The sequence below is a fragment of the Lissotriton helveticus genome (assembly GCF_964261635.1).
Source record: "Lissotriton helveticus chromosome 1_1 unlocalized genomic scaffold, aLisHel1.1 SUPER_1_unloc_4, whole genome shotgun sequence".
Classification (NCBI taxonomy): Eukaryota; Metazoa; Chordata; class Amphibia; order Caudata; family Salamandridae; genus Lissotriton; species Lissotriton helveticus.
In genome coordinates, this window is record NW_027611681.1 from 5,092,707 (window position 1) to 5,113,531 (window position 20,825).

The following is a 20,825-nucleotide window of genomic DNA, read 5'->3' on the forward strand; positions in this document are numbered from 1 at the left end:
TTGGTCGGTGTTTGTTGCATGAACCGTGTAACTGTATGTGCCTACACATTAGTGAATGATCTGGCGTCTCAGTGCATTCCTCTCCATTCAGATAAACTTCTTGATCATCTTTAAAACATCTGTATGTGTATGGAAGCGACCAGACCTCATGAAGAAAAGCACTACCTAAAGGTTCATAACGACCTATTGGTATATATTTCATACAATTTGAAAACTTATATAAAGCAAAAGGCAGCGTTATTAAACCGTGGATAAGGCACGTTGCCAAAAAACCCGCAATCCTCTGCTGATGATGTCACTGAGCATGTCATGAATGATGTAATATGTGACATCATCAGCAGTGGATTACGGGTAATAGTATCTCTAGTTTACTCCCCTATAGCTGTCTTTCTTTTAACATAAGTGTCTGTTTCCTTCCCTTATACTTACTGTTTTTGGTTCGCTTCCGGTTCGCGTACCGGCGAGCGAACTGGGAAGCGAACTAAGAGAAATAGAGGTTGGCACAGTTCCAAATATTGTACCAATTTTTTAATAACGGGGAGGTAGTTCTGAAAAGAACTTTTTTTTATTGTTTTTGTTGTTTTATATTTTTTTTATTATTTTTCAGAACATTTTTTTACTTTTTTTGAATTTTTCTGAACAGTTTTATATTTTTTGGGGTTTTTCTTGGAGGGGGCAATGAAAACGATTCATTGTAAAGGGCTCAACAGGAGCAACAAAACAAAATAAAAGTATTTATTATTTTGGGCGTTTCGTACAAACTTGCATATGATAGTCAATAGCTCTGTTGATCAGAGTGATGCTTCTTTCTCCGTAGCAAATGAATCCATCGCAAAATACGCAGATGTGTTTTACTTCACCAAATCTCATTTGTATATTTGGCACCATCTCCCTGCCCTCTGGTCCCGTTACTTCCGGTACAACAGATCTTCTGGCCATAATAGGGAGATTATCTAGGTCGTTCCGAAACTGTGCAGCACTGTAGTTGTTAGGATGCCACCTAGTCATATGGCGATGCATTGTGTAGTTTCCGAAACTGTATTTTTTGTCGGTTCCTCTGGACAGTCTATCTTGACATATAAGGCAAGTTACGTATCTTGCATTTACTTTTTTCTGACCTTTGGGAATTTTAAAAAATTGCCAAATGAAGTTTTCTTTCCGGTGAGACGTCCTGGGTTCCTCAGGCAAAAACTGCCTCTCTTCCTGCTCTTCCTCGTCTTCCTCTTCTTCCTCTTCTTGCTGAATTATAACTTGAGCAGGTGGTCCACTCTTCCTTGGATGTGGTGGAGGTGGTGGGGAAGCACCAGCTGAAGCTACTAAAGAAGCCATTGCTCAGTGATCACAAAGGGTCTTTCTCTCACAATGATGAAAGTCAGAGTGAGGAAAGAAGGAGGGATTTTCATCATTTGGGAAAAACAAGAGTTCTCAACCAATCAAAAGTGTTCATTTTAGATTATATGACCTAGTCTTACATCATTAGGAAACCAAAAGTGAAATGAACCAATGAAAAGTGTTATTACCAAGTCACATGACTTGCTGTGTTTACGTTAAGCGCTTTGCAGGGCCTCCCGGTTTGCTTCCAGAAACCTGCGCTTTGCGACTCGCTTCGCGTACCAGTTCGCTAACGTAGCACGTCATATGACGTATCACGCGACAACGTGAAACGTCATGCGGACGGGAGGCGTCACGATGTTGTTTTCTAACGCGGCACTTGCGGTAAAGAAACGTTTACCGGCTCGCGGTCTATTTCGCGGCATCAAGGTCAGCTAACGGGAAGCTTCCCGATTCGCGAAGCGGGAACGAAGAAAAAAAAATATTTAAAAAAAAAATTATTCATAAACATATAAAATATATTTTTGGATTTAAAGAAGAATACATTTTACAGCTACAGATATTAGCTGTTAAAAAACCAATGAAATTCACTGAAAAAACCATAGGTTATAGACCATATATAGTTAGGAATTAGCATTTACAAAACCTTGAAAATTCACTGAAAAAACCATAGGTTATAGACCATATATAGTTAGGAATTAGCATTTAGAAAACCTTATTTTACTCACACAAAACCATTGAAATTCCATATATAGTTAGTTGCACTAACTATATATCGCGCACCCGCAATCCACTGCTGATGATGTCACATATTACATCATTCATGACATGGTCAGTGACATCACTGATGACATCACTGATGACATCTCAAATGACATCACTGATGACATCATGACACACCAATACCAGTTACTACATACGCACTCACTGATTCCTACGTCTACACACAGTAGTTCCTATTTTCCCAATAGGCTCTGCGCATTGGAATAGTACCTACAGCAGTAAAGGCCTAGGCCAGACGTTAACTAGGTCTACTACTGTCGATACTAGACTTAATTTTTGGGTTTGCCAGCTAAGCTCAGAGTTCGCTAGAAACTTTCTCGAATGTTCAAGGAAGGATTAACTCCCCTGATTAGACAAGAAGGGATTTAGTTTCTGACAACCATAGAACATGACAACTTTGCTCTCCCCTAATCAAGAGTCAATCTCCAGAGTCGTGTGAGCACAAGGCAATTATTTTACTCAGTCAGTACGTGCATTCTTAGTCTCATCAGAATGTAGAGAAAAGGAAGAGACGGGCGTGTTCAATAAAAAGATGTTATTTATTGATCAGTCTCTTTTCTCGTACAAGAGAAATGGATCGATATTATTGCAATACTTATAGTTAAGTAAAGTGCATACATTAGAAGCAATAGTATAAAATAATACTGTAAAAACATTGATATGGTTTCTGAGCCATATGATGTTTAAAATGATTAAAATATATTTACATACACATATACATTTGACTAAACGTGCTCAACTGGTGTTTCTAAATACGCCTACCCCGTGTACCTGACCTAAGTCTAATGCGTGGGCGGGAATAGAAAGTTACAGTTTAAGTTAAGTTTGTTTTTGCCAAGTGAATAACTAAAGAATTCTCTAGGAGGGGTTATTCAGTTCTGTACCTGGAATTTAGGATGAATGAGGAATGGTATCTCTTTCTCTGCTCTCGATATTCCAGGCTGCCTGCGAGGGCTGCCCAGAAGCGCCGGTGCTGGGTCTCTCGGCTTGAGATAGCAGCGCGTCTCTCAGCGCGTCAGGAAGGCGGGGCTGCTGCCTGCGGGGTCTGCTTCTGCTCTCGGCTTCGGCAAGTATGGCTGCTCCGTCTTGTCACCACGCGTGTGTTTTTGCATAGGGCAAGATCGGCAATATTTATACCTTAAAGGTGCCGGGATTGACGTAAGGATGGACATAGGTACGTCAATAAAGATGTCATACGACTTGCTCGTTAGCACATTCTTTACTAAAGTTCTCTGTGAAATCAAAACAATGGCCGCACGGATTATCCAGGTTGTCATAGGTTTGATTTGTTATGAGAACGTCGTATGCCTTATCAGGGGCTGGAGGAATATCGCTTGTCTAATTAGATCTCAAGCGTTATGACCTAATCAGATAACACGTTCCTGTGCCGTAGTGTGACTGCGTCAGATAACGGTATCTGCATCATGGGGAATTTCTTGCCTCATGGGCTGACTGTTAGTTAACTAGCTAGGTAGTTTAACCAGAATAGGGTCAGGAATAGGGGGATCGATTCAGAACCTATAGAAATACACGACACCCACTCCACGCTAACTATGGTCATATCTACTAATCTATGCATAGTATAACATAGTACAACATACTATAGAGTATAGTGTATACCTTTCCACCCCAAAATACATAAATGCATTTTGAAATTTTCAAATATACTGAAAAATTGCAGTCATATATATCGTATGCACTTAAGCTATGAATCAAATGCAAAAGTAAACACGCATTGTTATGCATTATTGTTTGTTGGTATATGAGAAATACACATGAAATGGCTCTTAATATGGCTATACAGAAAAAAAGTCGAAACCATTTCATCACATAAAATATATTGTGAACATACCAGTGGGCAGCTAAAGTCTATATAAAGTCTATAAAGAATCTAAAAAAATAGAAATCTTAGTTCTCTAGGAATAGTTTCTTACTTTAAGCAGAAGATCAGTGTCCCGGGAAAAAATATATAGAAAAATATTTTAAGGGCTTGCTGAAAAAAGTTGCTGTCCGTGAACTGGATTGTAATTGTTCATGTGACTTTATTTTTAAAGTTGAAGGCCGAATTCAGGGAACGCCGTGTGCGAGTTTACTCAAAAGTCTCTATTTTTGTTCCGGAGAGAACATCATATCATTCAGGCTTTCGAAAAAACTGTCAACAGCTTCATGGGAAAAGTTCCACTAAGTCGGAAATAGGGGTAACCATGCATTCGTGCGCATGATTGTCTCCATTGACATTCTGATTTGCATTGCTGACAGAAGGTCGTACCTGTTCGATGCTGCTTTCATCTTGAACTTCACTACTCTTCAATCGCAGTGGTGAAGATTCCAGGAATGCCGTCATCAGAATTGGCAGCCTTTGAGGGCAGCACAGTGCGTGAACCTTGGTAGGAACCAACAGTGTATCTGCATCCACTGGCGCAATCGATTGTAGCGTCAGACAGGTGTCTAACACGCATTCTTCTCCGCATAGCAGACACCTTAGTACAGGTAAAACACACCTTTGCCACATTGGTCGAAATGATAGAAACCAAGTCATGTTTAGGTCTCTAAGCCGGGAGAGTCCCAGGATTTTTGATATCCGGTCCCGGTATCCAATGGCTAGGATCGTATCTTCCATTGTCGTGAGATTTTGTTCTGTGACATGGGTTGCCATAACGAAAAATAAGGACCAGGAATAGGATTCCTGCAATTAGTCCTAGGATCAGGGGAAGTCCGCCAAAAATCGAATGGACGAAGTCTGGAAAAATACCCAGTATGGCTTTGAATGGTGTTAATGCCATCGAAAATACTGTCTTAAATACCTTTGAGACCCCTGTGGTATCGGAAATATTTAAGATTTCGCTCAGGATTTCCGCGAAATGTACGGGAGAATTGGTTGATAATAATGTATGTATCTCTGCAGTCGTCCTTGCGACTTGTAGATCATACGTTTCTTTAGATGACGTGAGCCTTGTAGGCGTCTGAAGAAGCACTGTTTTCATTCTGCTTAAAGTGTCTATTCGAATAGAAGTAATTTTCAGACCGGGCCATGCCCTTGCCTCCCTGTCTGGAAGGGAGCTGGGGAACAAAGAACGTCCACAGCACTTGACCTTCGCCGTCGTAGTGACGAGATAAGGAGTCCCGGGCATAAGACTACAGCATCTGCGGTCTACAATAAGAATGTAACTCCCATTATAGAGTCTTTGAAAGAATGGTTCTATTTCAGTTGCAGGTGCGCCTTGCTGGTGACATGAAAGGTTGTATGAATTCCCTTCACAGGCTCCGTGCAAACTAATACCGTTACACAGAAGCGTGCCGCTCAGTGACATAGCACAATTGTTGCCACTAAGAAACACTTTCTGTCCTTTGTTACTGACACATGCATGTGAATAGGGCAGGTTCCAAGTTGTTTTAAGGTACCCTTTTCCCAATTTCTCGTACATGCCAGCCTGTATATATTTTTGGCAGTATTGAAACCTGAAGGTTGAGATTGGAATATTTATGATTCCGTGTATTATCCATTCACTGACAGGTCGTTCTGACATTGTCATTGGTAATCTTTCTAGTTTTTCAATGCTCAAGATTGTATAATCAGCACCCTTCTGCGCCATACCGATTTGTCTATCAGTAAGGTTAAAGATTTGGAATAGTGACGTTGTGTTGATTAAACGCCAAGGCACATAGCCTGAACGCAGATTTTGTAACGTCCAACCAAGCTGTACAATAGAACGCAATTGTGACTGACCATGTTGTAATAATAGTAAGTCTTGCGATAATATATCGATTGCTGAAGACACAATGCTGTCAAATGAAAAAATTCTGGAGGACAGAGTCATTAACCCATTGTCCACTACAGAAAGTGATTTTTCCAAATTAATACGGTCAATTTCCCGTATTCTTTCTGCTGTCTCAATTTGAGTAACCTTCCAGGCCTCATTGTATGCTGCATATACAGAGGCTGCTATGAAACGCTTATGACGCTGTTTGCGTGGTCCCAGTATGAAATCACGCAAGTGAGCACCATCAGTAAGTAAAGTTAGGTGTTGCTTAATTTCAGGCAGTGTGGAAGTCTGTAGCCATTGAAGGCATAATTTGCCCACACTGTAGGTTGTTATTATCCCTGGGTGATGTCTTTGAGGATATCTAGGGTCTGGCCTGTTCATTTTGAAACCCTGTGTTTTATTCAGGAATCTATCTTGACAGTTATTTGTATCTGTGGGCCAGATCAACCATTGTTTCCAATCAGGATGTGTTCTGTTTTGGTTAAGTATATGGTTTATGTCTATTTCTTCATCTGTATCAGAGTTATTGCTAAACATTGTTGGCTTTGGAATAGACAGGTTATTTAAATCTTTGATTTTTGCTAGGCCAAGACAGGTAGTTTGTTGAACAGTGTCATTTAAAAATATCATTTGTTCTGGGATCATGCAGGCTCTAAACAAAGCTTCTAAACCCTGTACTTGCCATTCTTTTGTACCCCAAACACTTTTCAAATCAACATTTTTGTCCCAATAATCAAATCCAAAAGTATTCATTTTTTCAAAGAAAGAATCTGAATATATCAATTTTGTGTTGGTTATCATGGTTTTCATCCCTGTCTTGTTTGACAATTTGTAATAAAATGTTTCAGCATTAGTTATGTTAAAACCTGAAAAATATGAATATTTGTCATAAACGGTTCTAGAGCTCCCTTTTGGAGGTGTAGCACAATGTTCCCATTGATTATAACTTAAAACATTTCTAGGTTGTGCAGATTTATGCAAGAAATGGTTACCATAGTGGTTATAGCAGTACATGCTGTCATAATTTGTAGAACCTTGCAAATAATCATGTTTTGTAAATTTAGCAGACATTACTAAGTCAGACATCATATTGTTAATACTTTCAAAGTCCCAATCATCAGCAAATGAGTTTGGTTTCGCAAAGTCACTCAAGGAGATCTTGATTTGGTGTGGATATTTCAGGATCTCGACCGGACCATAAATTTCATAGTCAGTGTTGTCCCAGGCTACCCCACCAGGTATTGGAATTGCTGTGAAGTTGGCTGAAGAAAGTTCTGAAGAAAGTTCTCGTTTCTCGACGTGTGAAGATGTGTGTGGTTTGAGGACCAAGTTGATGTTCTGACTTGCTGTGTCCATTTTAGCATATTTTCCCTCAATGAAGCGTCCCAAGGTAAATACCATGATGAGCCAAAGTATGAGGATAAATGCACCAAAACCCACCCAAAATTCAATCCATGGAGAAATCAGATATGTTTCTTTCAGTTGTTTCAAAAGTTCCTTAGCTTTGTCTTTAAAGGATTTTGATGGTGGCTGTGTCTTTTGTTCGCTGAAACCTTCAGAGGAATCATCGAAGTTGATGAAGTAACCAGATGCAGTTCTGTCAATTGTTCCAATTGGTTCAGGATTTTTGTTTCTTGCATTTTCACTTGGTACTTCAGTGTAGATTGGTGTGTCTCTACTAAATGTCTTTATTTGGGTTTTCAGAGGTCTAAGTTCTATTGCATTGTTGCATAGTCCTTGTTGTTCTTCTGTAGGCGTTTCGAATGTGATGAGCCTTTTTGATAGAACCTCTGTACTGGTAGCAAACCTTGGTGTTCTGCTACTTATTGGGAGTCCACTTGGCCTACTGTTTGTTATCGGCCACATGTTGTGGTTTTACCAGGTCGATGGATACAACTCGGTTCTCCTTTTTTCCAGCAAGTGGCGGTAGTACAACTGATCTTGTCCCGTTGACAGACAAGACAGGAACTGCTTTTCTGTAAGAAGGCCCAAATTCCTTCTTTACCGCGATCTTTTCCCTGACTAGATCCCCGACTTTTGGAATCCAGACAGGTCTTGCTGGGACAGGTGGTGAATCTTCAGTGGTTGTTGGCTGTTGTTTCAACTGTATGTTGCTCAGGTCTTTTCTTGTTTTGTTTAAGTCCTGCAAAATAGCCAAACGGTCTTTGACATCAAAGGTTTTTTCTGTTACCACTGAAGTCTGACTATCAAGGTCAGAGATCAACATCCTAGTTCCGAATAATAATTCGTACGGACTGAATCCCGTCAGAGAATTTCTTGGCAAGTTATTTAGACTACGTTGGACACTTATTAGATGTTTGACCCACCCAGCTCCCGAACCTAATACCTTTGCCGTTATAGATTGCTTTATGTCACGGTTTTTTCTTTCAACAATTCCGTTCCCCTCAGGGTGAAATGGACAAGAGTACCGCAATTGCACGCCCATGCTGACCATGGCCTCCTTATAAGCCCGAGAGCTAAAAGCAGGACCATTGTCCGAATGCAGAATGCCAATTGCGTATGTGCCGATAAAGACCCGCAAATCTTTTATAACAGTTCTGGCGTCAGCCGTTCGCTGGGGCCACATCCATATGAATCTCGTGCATGAGTCCACTGCGACCAAGATATATTTATAGTTACCGTCCCTTTGTAAGGGACCGCAGTGGTCTAGATAAACACAGGCTAATGGTTTATCCGAGATTAGAAGGGGCGTCTGTGCTGGACGTCTCACAGTTGATACTTTCATTTTTTGACATATTTCACATGCTAGAACATAGTTCCTTGTTTGTCTTCTCATTTGCGGCCACCAGTATCTCTGTTTTAATAATGATATTGTGGCTGAGACGCCAGCATGGGTAGAAGCAAGCCCTTCGTGTGCCGCTATTATTAGTCCTAATCTGTGTTCCATGTTTGGAATTGCCCTATCCCCCACTCCAGGGATTTGAGCAAAAGGAACATTCTTTTCATCTGTTATGTATGAGTACTTTAATGGAAAGCCTTTAGGGAGTGGTTCTATCGAATCCTTTTCAGAAGCGCTGACAGCTTGTAATATTTCGCTGTCTATTTTTGTTTTTGACCGGGTGATGGCAGCTACGGAAGCCGTTTGCACAGCTGCCTTCGCGGCCTCATCAGCCAATGAATTCCCTGCAACGTGAACGCCATCACGTTGATGACTCAGTGTATGTATCACGTGAGTCTTTGGTAGTTCTTTTTGTAAAAGAGCTACTTGTTCCCATAGCATTTTATGCTTGATTGTGCCTCCTTTCGCATCCTTGAAACCATTTTGAAGCCAGATCTGCAAGTATTCATTATAAGATTGAACGCAATAATACGAATCGCACACTATGAGTGTGGGGAATTCTCGATCGGTATTTTCAAGCGCCATCTTGAATGCTAGTAATTCAGCTCGCTGAGCTGTGCAATCTCCTAGAGATTGGGTCTTAGTTAGGGTTGGTTTAGATTTCCCTTCGTGCCAACGACCTTTAACAATCGCGCACGCAGCACTGTAAGCTTGTTTACCCCCTACTGCGGGTTGTGCTGATCCGTCTGTATATATTATACAGCCGTATTGGTCTAGAGGCAGAATTTCGGTTGGCAGAGGACATTCGAATTCATATTGTAGAAATTCTTGTGTTTTTAAGTAAGGATCAAATTCGTACACCACGTCTGTTGCAGCAAGAGAGTTAGCCCATTGTATCCATCTCGGATGGAGTGCTTTCGCATTTGGAATGCTTGCCTTTGTTACTGCCTCTAAGGCTGGTATTGGTGTCACGATTATTATTCGTTTGCCTTGTGCCAGGGCTCGTTCTTTTGCTATAGCTGTCTGTGTTGCTGTAAGAATTTTTTCCGTTGGGCTAAATTTCATTTCAGCCTTAGTGTACAAGTGCGATTTAAATGCAATTGGTACCTTTTCTCCCTCATTAGAGGTCAGGTATGTGTATCCGCATTTCCCTGGGATTACTCGGATCACAAGGTTGCGTGTATTATCACGGGTTTCTAATTTTGTTTTAATTAGTATGTCTGTTTGTAAGGATCTCAAAATTTCTGTGTGTGTTTGAGTCCAACTGGATCTTTTAAAGTCTGGTTTAATTAGATCGTAAAGGGGCTTGACCCTTTCTGCGTAATTAGCAATGTAAGTTCTTCCGAAATTTAGGAAGCCTAGAATTGACTGTAGGTTTTTTAGTGTTTTAAGAGCTTGGATTACGGCACATTTCTCTAGGAAATTGTCTGCCAGGCTTTTGCCTTCACTTGATAACTCATATCCTAAGAATAGGACCGTCAGATGGGCAATTCTGGACTTTTTGAAGTTGAATTTGTAACCCTCTGCAGCGAAACCAAGTATTATGGTGTTCACTCTTTTCAAGTGAGTTTCCAAGTCATCATCTGTTAAGTAAATGTCATCGACATAAGATAATGCTTCATCATCATATTGTTGTAGTAATTCTGTTACTCTCGCTGAGAATACCCCCGGGCTATTCTTGTACCCCTGGGCTAACCGACAGAATTGTTTTTGAGTGCCATTTACTGAGAATGCAGTTAAATATCTGCTCTCTGGTGCTATGTTTTGACAAAAGAATCCGTTGGAGATGTCCAAGGTTGTTTTGTATTTTTTGCGCACTATGTTATTCATTAGTGCAGCACTGTGTGAGTTTTGTACTGCAAAAGTTTTGCAACATGTGTTAAGGTGTCGGTAATCCAAAACTAGACGGTACGAATTGTCTGGTTTGGAGACCGGAAACAAAGGATTGTTCATTTGTGAGGTGCAAGTTTCAATCACCCCTTGGTATTCTAGCTGATCTAGTATTTCATTTACTTGTTTTTTAGCTTCTTGCTTAATTGGGTACTGCCTTTGTGCAGTAGGTTGTGATTTTAACTGGATTTTGTGAGGAGGAGAATCCTCATCCCATCCTACATGATTTTTATATAAAGCAGGTGCTAAGGCCACTGCCCACTTTCTAGCAAGTGTGTATTTTTTATGAATCGGTATTTGATTCGAGAAGGCAGGCATAATTACTTCTTCGCCATGAGGGCACTCCCTGACAAACTCCGGTGGCCAGTCTTTTTCAGCTAGAAGGATGTCATAGCCTTTGGATAGGTTATCCCAAAATAGTCCCCTTATTTTCCTAGTCTTATCTCCCTCTATACGTAATGTTATCTCGTATATTTTGTGGGGCTTGCTAACTCTGGTATCTGCAGTTTCCACTTGAAGGTATTCATTCGTGTCCACTGTCTCCAGATGATTCATAAGGACTTTGCGAGCTATGCTCACCTCTGCTGCGCTGTCTAGCATTGTCTGAGCCCACTCTCCGTTTTTCAATTGTGTCCTCAGTATTCTCGGCATTGTTAACTACCTTGATACTGGCTACCTTCTTTTTTGGAAATTGTGATTTCTTTTTCAGTTGAGCAGGTTCCTTGTCTTTGGACTTGGCGTGCTCTTCTGATCGTCCTCTTCTTTCCGATTTCTGCGAGGAATTCTGAAAAGATTGAGAGGGACGTGTATCAATGTCTTGATATCTATCAGGTTTTTTAATATTATCCCTATTTCTAAGGTTATATCTATTCCCAGAGGGTTCACTCTGAGGTGACCTTTGTCTCGGGTTTGGAGATTTCTCTCTTCGCCTAGGAGACCTTCCTCTGGACTGGAATTTCTTTTCTTTTGGATTGGATTGTTTGTTTCCATCCCAGTTCTTTTTTGGTGAATTATTATTATTAAAAAATATTTTTTCTGGACTTGTAGTCAGTTGCGGTTTTACTGGTATTCCACCTAGACTATCTCTGCCTAGTTCTTCATAGGTTTTTTCTATGATTCTGGCAATTTCAGCTGGTTGGTCTGCTATATCTGTCTCTTTTAACCTCTGGCGGATCGCCACGTTTGCTGCTTCACCTTTTATGTTGGCTAGTAATATAGCCGAGACCTGCTTGAAGTCTTTCAGTAATTTCATACCAAGAGTTAAAGCAGGTTCTGGACCGTATTCATCTTGAATTTGTTTTAGCACATCTGGTATCACCGAAATGGATGGGACACCGTGCGTTTTTGTGTAGATGGAAGCAAAGACTGTACCCCAAGTGTCACAGTCCTCAATGTGTGGTGCGATTCCCATTGGGAGACATATAGTCAGAATCCTGTGTTTTTCTAGCGAGGTGGTGTCAGGAAACACCGCCTCTATTTGGGTGATTTTCTGTGCCAACCAGAATGGTATCTGTTCCCGTTTAGCTGGAACCTTACCTAGGCAGGATTGGATGTTCTGTGGTGTAATTTTATTTGTGTTCCCCTGGTGAGGGGTCAGCTGTGGAAGTTTAATCGCTGGCTGAATTGTTGAAGTCCGCATTACATACTGAACTAATTGTCTGTGAATTTTTAGTAGTTGTTTTAGCTGTATTAATAGCTCTGGTGCAGGCATCTCGTCGATGTCTGGATGTGGTGTGTATCCGGCTAAGACCGGCCACGTTGCTCCTGGTCTTCCTAAAGGACCGAGCCTTGTAATGTGATTATTATGTTTTAGGGCGCCATCAAATAAGAGCAAATGCTCTTGGAATTTGAGTGGTACTTCCACCTCCTCGAAAGGAGTGTACGTTTCTGGAGGAACCTCTATTTTGTAATAGTGGAAGTACTTTGTTACAGCATTTGCTGCTGGAAAATGTATCCATGTATAGTATACCTCTGTCTGCCGATATTCGTGTGCCTCGATTACGAATATGACTGTGCCACCTCTAGGTGTCAGTCCATTTTCTATAAGTTTTAAGGTTATAGATCTCCTTTTGGCGACCGGAATGAGTATTATATCCGCGTCCGCATCTAGTGCAGCATTATCAGCTGCTGCTATTTCAGCCGCTAATCTAACTGCTTCTCTTTCTCCATCACTGTCTCCCATTTTACAGACAGGATGGTATTATGTTTATTTGCAGATCAGGTTTCTTTATGGAAACAGAGATTAGGTGCACAATATTTTGGAACTGTTTTATCCTTCAACGTTGACTATACCAAGAACCATACATAGGAGTTTCCTCCTGCGAGGTTTTGGAGGATTTTATAACCTTTCACCCACTCCAGACGTCTTTGGAGTATTTGGGAAAAGGGGTCTGAGTGAGAAAGCACGACTGAGTTACTCTAAATGTCTTACGTTAGTTTTATCGCCCTTTCCAAACGCGTTGGGCGCCATGTAGTGTAGTTCCTATTTTCCCAATAGGCTCTGCGCATTGGAATAGTACCTACAGCAGTAAAGGCCTAGGCCAGACGTTAACTAGGTCTACTACTGTCGATACTAGACTTAATTTTTGGGTTTGCCAGCTAAGCTCAGAGTTCGCTAGAAACTTTCTCGAATGTTCAAGGAAGGATTAACTCCCCTGATTAGACAAGAAGGGATTTAGTTTCTGACAACCATAGAACATGACAACTTTGCTCTCCCCTAATCAAGAGTCAATCTCCAGAGTCGTGTGAGCACAAGGCAATTATTTTACTCAGTCAGTACGTGCATTCTTAGTCTCATCAGAATGTAGAGAAAAGGAAGAGACGGGCGTGTTCAATAAAAAGATGTTATTTATTGATCAGTCTCTTTTCTCGTACAAGAGAAATGGATCGATATTATTGCAATACTTATAGTTAAGTAAAGTGCATACATTAGAAGCAATAGTATAAAATAATACTGTAAAAACATTGATATGGTTTCTGAGCCATATGATGTTTAAAATGATTAAAATATATTTACATACACATATACATTTGACTAAACGTGCTCAACTGGTGTTTCTAAATACGCCTACCCCGTGTACCTGACCTAAGTGTAATGCGTGGGCGGGAATAGAAAGTTACAGTTTAAGTTAAGTTTGTTTTTGCCAAGTGAATAACTAAAGAATTCTCTAGGAGGGGTTATTCAGTTCTGTACCTGGAATTTAGGATGAATGAGGAATGGTATCTCTTTCTCTGCTCTCGATATTCCAGGCTGCCTGCGAGGGCTGCCCAGAAGCGCCGGTGCTGGGTCTCTCGGCTTGAGATAGCAGCGCGTCTCTCAGCGCGTCAGGAAGGCGGGGCTGCTGCCTGCGGGGTCTGCTTCTGCTCTCGGCTTCGGCAAGTATGGCTGCTCCGTCTTGTCACCACGCGTGTGTTTTTGCATAGGGCAAGATCGGCAATATTTATACCTTAAAGGTGCCGGGATTGACGTAAGGATGGACATAGGTACGTCAATAAAGATGTCATACGACTTGCTCGTTAGCACATTCTTTACTAAAGTTCTCTGTGAAATCAAAACAATGGCCGCACGGATTATCCAGGTTGTCATAGGTTTGATTTGTTATGAGAACGTCGTATGCCTTATCAGGGGCTGGAGGAATATCGCTTGTCTAATTAGATCTCAAGCGTTATGACCTAATCAGATAACACGTTCCTGTGCCGTAGTGTGACTGCGTCAGATAACGGTATCTGCATCATGGGGAATTTCTTGCCTCATGGGCTGACTGTTAGTTAACTAGCTAGGTAGTTTAACCAGAATAGGGTCAGGAATAGGGGGATCGATTCAGAACCTATAGAAATACACGACACATTCACTCATTCACCCATACAATAACTCATACATACAGTCACTTATTATTACAACACTATCGTATGCACTCATACACCTATGCAGACAGTCACACACTGCCACTCATCCATGGAGTTACTCACACACCAAGTCAGTCCTGTAAAGAATCAATCACACTTCCATTTCTTCATCTATACAGTTAAACACAGAACACCATACTTCAGTGACATCACTGATGACATCACTAATGACATCTGAAATGACATCACTGATGACATCTCAAATGACATCACTGATGACATCATGACACACCAATACCAGTTACTACATACGCACTCACTGATTCGTACGTCTACACACACATTCACTCATTCACCCATACAATTACTCATACATACAGTCAGTTATTATTAGAACACTATCATATGCACTCATACACCTAGTCAGTCCTGTGAAGAATCAATCACACTTCGATTTCCTCATCTATAGTTAAACACAGAACACCATACTTTTCACACATATACTAACACATACTTACTCTCTTATACAATCACTGATACAAGTACACATTGATATGCACAGAGTCACACACCTCCCAGCCAGCCACACACACACTCAGTCTTCCATACATCCAGTCATTCTTCAATATGTAAAACGTATTTAAACTTTACAAAAACACACAGACACTAGATGATGTCATCAGTGATGTCATTTGAGATGTCATCAGTGATGTCATCAGTGATGTCACTGACCATGTCATGAATGATGTAATATGTGACATCATCAGCAGTGGATTGCGGGTGCGCGATATATAGTTAGTGCAACTAACTATATATGGAATTTCAATGGTTTTGTGTGAGTAAAATAAGGTTTTCTAAATGCTAATTCCTAACTATATATGGTCTATAACCTATGGTTTTTTCAGTGAATATATATATATATAGAAATAAGTTTCAGGGAAAAGGTCATTCCAGAAAGAGAGAGAAAAAGAGAAAAAGAATGGAGAGAAGAGCTAAGAGCACGAGTGAGAAGAAGAGACAAACAAGAAGACTTGCAATGTGAAAGAAACCAGTACTAAATCAATGTTTAGTGCAGTCTGTCCTGTATTGGTGGACAAAAGAATAAAAAGAGGCAATGAAACAAATCTCACCAGAAAATATTGATGAATCAGGTTTAGAGTTGTTCCAAAAATAGGTTATGACGAACAGGTGAGAAGTGCACCGATACGGATCAATAGTAGCTGTATACAGATAAAAATAATCATATACGTTGATATGCTACGACCGTCACAGTCTATGACAATAAACCAATCAGGGAGGGAATATATCAATACCAGAGATTTTAAGGTTATAATCAAGGACAACCAAAAAGTGGTGTGTCATCTCAAAGCTTGAGCTAGTAGGTTGTCTATTAACATTCCTAAATATAAGATGCGCAAATCCCCTATGATAAGGGAAGAAACAATCCACTAGCCAATAGGTTCAAAAGAAGATTGAATGAAAAACATGTTTTGAAAAGGATTAAAAGAACATGCATAAATGAACTGAAGTAATCCTATTTGCTTAAAAAAATCGGTGTAAAGCTCTAAACACATACAAGTGATTGTTTTCTCAATAGCCATTCACCACCAAAGGAAATCCACAATAAGGTAATATGACATAAAGTCCATGTTCAATTTAATCCGTAATTAGGAAACACAAGAAAACAACTGCATGGAAAAAAATATATACACACAAAGTAAATGACAAGCACAATAGTGTGCCGACTTATTGATATACTTATCGATAATAAGCCTAACTTACTAAGATCTGATGTCTCTTTATTCCAAGCAAGTCTGTAAGGGGAGGTTTGAGATCATGCGTGAGGCGGCCGTGATATGCCGTTACAGTGTCATGATCTAAAGCAAGGAAGAAAAAGAGGAGGGACAGCATATTAATATGATACGCTGTTGCATCGAAATCATGGAGTAGTTTAAACGTATACTTCCTCGATTTTTTCTAGGAGATCCTTACCGCTTTCATCAAGCGTTTACATCGGCTAATCAATCTAATTGCCGAATTATAATTTATATCATACGATCATACCCATACATGTAAATATGTCGTGGCCCTAAGTTATGTTTTAATTAGTTTATGTTAGGTCACATACACGCTACTTTGGGAAGTAGACTCTCTTCTATCCACTAAAGAAGCTTGGCATATCCACGCTGGACCCTGAGAGCGAATTATACTGCTCCACACAATCTCAGCGTACCAACTAACCAATAGCATCCACTGAGTAGTCTTTTAACATCTAGGCAGTCATATTCACGTTTAATTCGGACCACGAATCACACTGCTCCATATAACGTCAGCCTCACGTCTAACCAATAGCGTCCTCGTGGTAGTTCTTTGCTACTTAGGTGGCCAATCGTATTAAGACATCACTTGTAAACAATTTGATGGCTATTGCATTGGATACTCTTGCGCCCATATCCGGAACAATCTCGGCTTTTTGATAGGTTCATGCACGGGCCGCTCATATTTAAATCAGCCCATTATACGGCTCGGTTCAGAACATAGAACCCGACCATCCCTTAGCCCACGGCGTCTCGGCGAGAGGATTTATAAATTGGAAGCATCCATATGCCAGGTAAATGCGTATATGCGAATATAACCATAACAATAACTAGATAACCTCGATACTCTAGACAGACTATTTATTATAGTTTATGTCTTTTCCATAGGAAATTTCCCACGGCACGCCGTAGTTTCTTAAAAATACGTGTCCTGACGCTATCGCTCATACATGACCGCATTGTGTCAGTAGCCTCCTTTTACAATTACACCTTCTGAGGAGATATATTTGGAACATCATACTTAGAAGTAGGAGTTTATGGGCATTCTTTTCTTTTCTTTCTTTGATATATTTTCAGGACAGGTTTATATCGGATACTATCTTCGGATCAGAGTCAATACATACGTAATTGTATAGACCAGACACCAATGGCTCGCATATCAACACATAGCGTAAGTAGTCTCCGTAACTATCCATCTTTAATATGGAGCTAAGTTAAGTACCTTGTAGCCAGAAGCCAAATTCATTCGGACCCCTTGTGCCTTTCATATTTTTATAAAATCAGGACTTGCTACCTATGGCACAACATCCCAGAACATTCTTGTTCTCCTGTCCCCCAACCATCTCTACGGTCTTGTCAGAAGAAATAACTTTACTAAGTAAGTCTTCAAATTAACTTGATATAGAATCAGCCTTGCAAGAATTTCATAATGTTTGGATAATACATAATTATTCGCCTTAATACTTTATGCAGTATATCTTAAAATATTTTACCATCTAAGAAAAGATAACTGCAATTATTTGACTTTTACGGAATTGGTTTATATACCAATCCACTCTACTGAGATATGTTATATGGGATTCTCCCTTTGTCAGCCCTTGCACTAACAGGCAGTAAACATATCAGGCAATAATCTACAGGCATCCTAATTGTCCACATTTACTGAGAAATATATAAGGTGATTAAATCAAAAAGAGACTAGCTCAAGTTACTTTAGGGGAGGGGGAAGACTCTGATATGTTTTGTCACGGAGTGTGAACACCCAGCAGGTGTGTTCAAAAAGCCCTCACCCACCAACCTAGTTGGTGGCATGCTTCATCATCGGGCCCACCCAGTGGCACCTAGCGTGCCCCGGGTGTGCTTCAACGCCTGACTACAGCGGAGCTGGTATTTTACTGAGTGTGCGGTGAAGATAGTTAAGGAAGTGATGTTAAAACGGCTGAACGGGGGTCCCAGTACCCGAAGGTAAAATTAGACTTTAATACCTGGGCCTCCGTCAGCGGTTAAAAATAAGGCAAGGGGATGTAAGAGGCGAGTTACGACCTCTCACATCCAATGGGTCAACATGTTTCAGCCAGTGCCTTATGACTAGACTGGCTTTCTTCAGGACCTAAAATAAGTGAGTGCAAATTACCTAGTGGGGGTGTAGGGGAGACTATGTGTCTACACGCCCTAAAGTGTATCTACGTGTGAGAGGGGGATTCCCTTCTCAAGACCACCTGTACACATAACATGGAAGGACAAAACAAAACACACAGGGAGAAGGTAGAGTCATTAGGATGTACAGTTTTACGCACATCTGATGCCGTCACTATAGCGAGTGCTGGTGGGCTATAGGCGGCTATGGTGTGATGGTATTGGTGGTACCATCACAGTGGGAATCGCACTGATAACTCGAGAGTGAGGTGTTTTAAGAGACGGAGTAAAACAAGGTGCATTAGTGAAAATGCGGCGCAAGGAGGGATTCTTACGCAAGTTATTTGCTCAGTCTGACCTCAAGGTTGGGAGGTGGCAAAGGCTTGACCCTGGGGGGACAAACATTTACCATACTGATTAGGGAGACCTGTTAGGAAAGAAAATAGCGCTTACCAGGAGTCGTGATGGTGGTTTCTCATACTCACAGTACTTCTGGGTTGAGCCTGCTCTGGACCTGTAGTGCCTCCTTCGCATACCGGTGGGGAATGAGTGTTTTCCCAGGTCTTAAGTAGTCTTGTTAATTGGTCTAATTAAGTGCACCTGTGATGGAGGGCAATGGTGGAAAGACTCACAGGCCTGAGTCATGCTGCCTGGAGTAAGTATGGGCGCCTTAGGTGCGCGCGCGCTCTAGCGCCCTGTCGCGCTGGGAGGCATCGTTATGGGCCACTGGGGAACCACCCAGGCGCTCGCGTCTATAGTTAGCGCATGCGCGATAGGTCCAAGTGCAAGCTCCTCAGGGGAACGCCCTGGAGGGTAGTGTTAGTTGTACGCGCATGCGCATTATGACCGGGCTGGTCTGCGCATGTGCGGCGTATGCCGGGTGATCGCCCGCGCATGCGCGGTGTTTTGTTCACCGGGCACATTTTATTTCGTCCATTGAGTGGACCTGGGGCATGTAAATAATTTCATTTCGTCCATTTCATGGACGTCGGGCATGTAAAAACATGTAAACAAGTGTATTGTGAATAAATGGGGGACAATCTTTAGCAATTTTCAGGAGAAAGACTGCTTAGAGGACGTAGTCGTTTCAGTGATACTGCGCCCAAACATATGTAGTTTGATGATGGGGGTAGTGTGATCACTGGCGGGTCAAGGAATTCCACGGGATGGCATCATTCAATCCCTGGGTGGATGTGGAAAGGCGATAGATCCACCGTTGTTCAGCCTGCAGTAGTTTTTGGTCATTGTCCATAGCGCTTGAGGTGATCTGCTCTATCACCGTCCATGATAGGTCATTTGGTGTGTGACCTTCGGTGATGAAATGGTTGGTCATCTTGCTTATGTTCTTTTTGCATCTGATGGTACTGCGGTGTTCGGTTATGCGGGTTTTTATTTTCCGTGTGGTCATCCCAATGTATCGGAGTCCACATCTACATGTAATTAAGTAGATGACATTGCGGGAGTTGCAGTTAGTGTGGCTACGTTGGGTCCACATCTTGTTTGGTTCAAGATCCAAGGTTTTGGTGTGGGAGGTGAGGTGGCACACACTGCAGTCATTGCACGGATAGTGCCCGCTGACATTGGGGAGGCCCCATATGTTGCGGAGGGTGTTGGTGGCAGGTGGGGGTGGTGGTCTGGGACGGGTATTGACAAGGCGGTCTTTTAGATTGGAGTTTCGCTTGTATGCGAATCTTGGAAGGTCCCATTTCCTCTGTCCTGAAGTGATGATTTTCCAATGTTTTTTTATAATTTTCGACACCTCATTCGATGCTGTGTTATAGGTCGTAACGCAGGTGATGGGTGGGTTATCTTGGGTTCTGGTGACAGTCTCGAGGAGGGCCTCCCGATTTTGGTTTCTTGCTCTTTTCTGTGTTTTGTTGATGATTGGTCTTGGATAGCCCCGTTGTGACAGCTTGTTGGTCAAGTCCATAGCCTGTTTTTTATAGTCAGAGATGTTCGTGCAGTTCCTGCGTATACGCAAGAACTGTCCATAGGGCAGGTTCTCTCTGAGGGGGCGTGGGTGGAAACTGGTAAAGTCAAGTAATGAGTTCCTTGCTGTCGGTTTGTAGTACGTGGTAGTGGTCAGAGTGCCATCTTTGGCTCTGATATCCAGGTCTAGGAAGGGGAGATGGCTGTTGCTGGCCGTGCTGGTGAACTTGAGGTAGGGGTCCCTGTTGTTAAGCCATGTCATGAATTCGTCCAGGTCGGAGTGGGAACCTTGCCAGACCACCAGAATATCATCTATATACCTGCGCCAACTCAGGATGTGGTTAATGTAGGGGTTGGTGTCTGTAGTTATATGGCACTCTTCAAAGTGGTGGACGTATAGTCCCGCCACGCTTGGAGCGAAGACACTGCCCATCGATGTCCCGTTGGTCTGTAAGTAGAGGGTGCCGTCGTACTCAAAGAAGTTTTCTTTGAGTGCCAAGGTTGCGCATGACAGTATAAAGGCTCTTG

The 20,825-nt window shown here is 41.6% G+C and overlaps 1 long non-coding RNA gene across 1 annotated transcript in view; it reads right to left on the reverse strand.

Moving 5' to 3' along the window:
- The window catches only part of LOC144806023 (uncharacterized), an 88,845-nt gene that overhangs the window by 18,874 nt on the left and 49,146 nt on the right, over window positions 1–20,825 (reverse strand). Inside the window, exon 3 of the long non-coding RNA XR_013605653.1 lies at window positions 16,198–16,292. This is a non-coding gene — a long non-coding RNA (uncharacterized LOC144806023). The remainder of the gene's footprint in view (window positions 1–16,197; window positions 16,293–20,825) is intronic.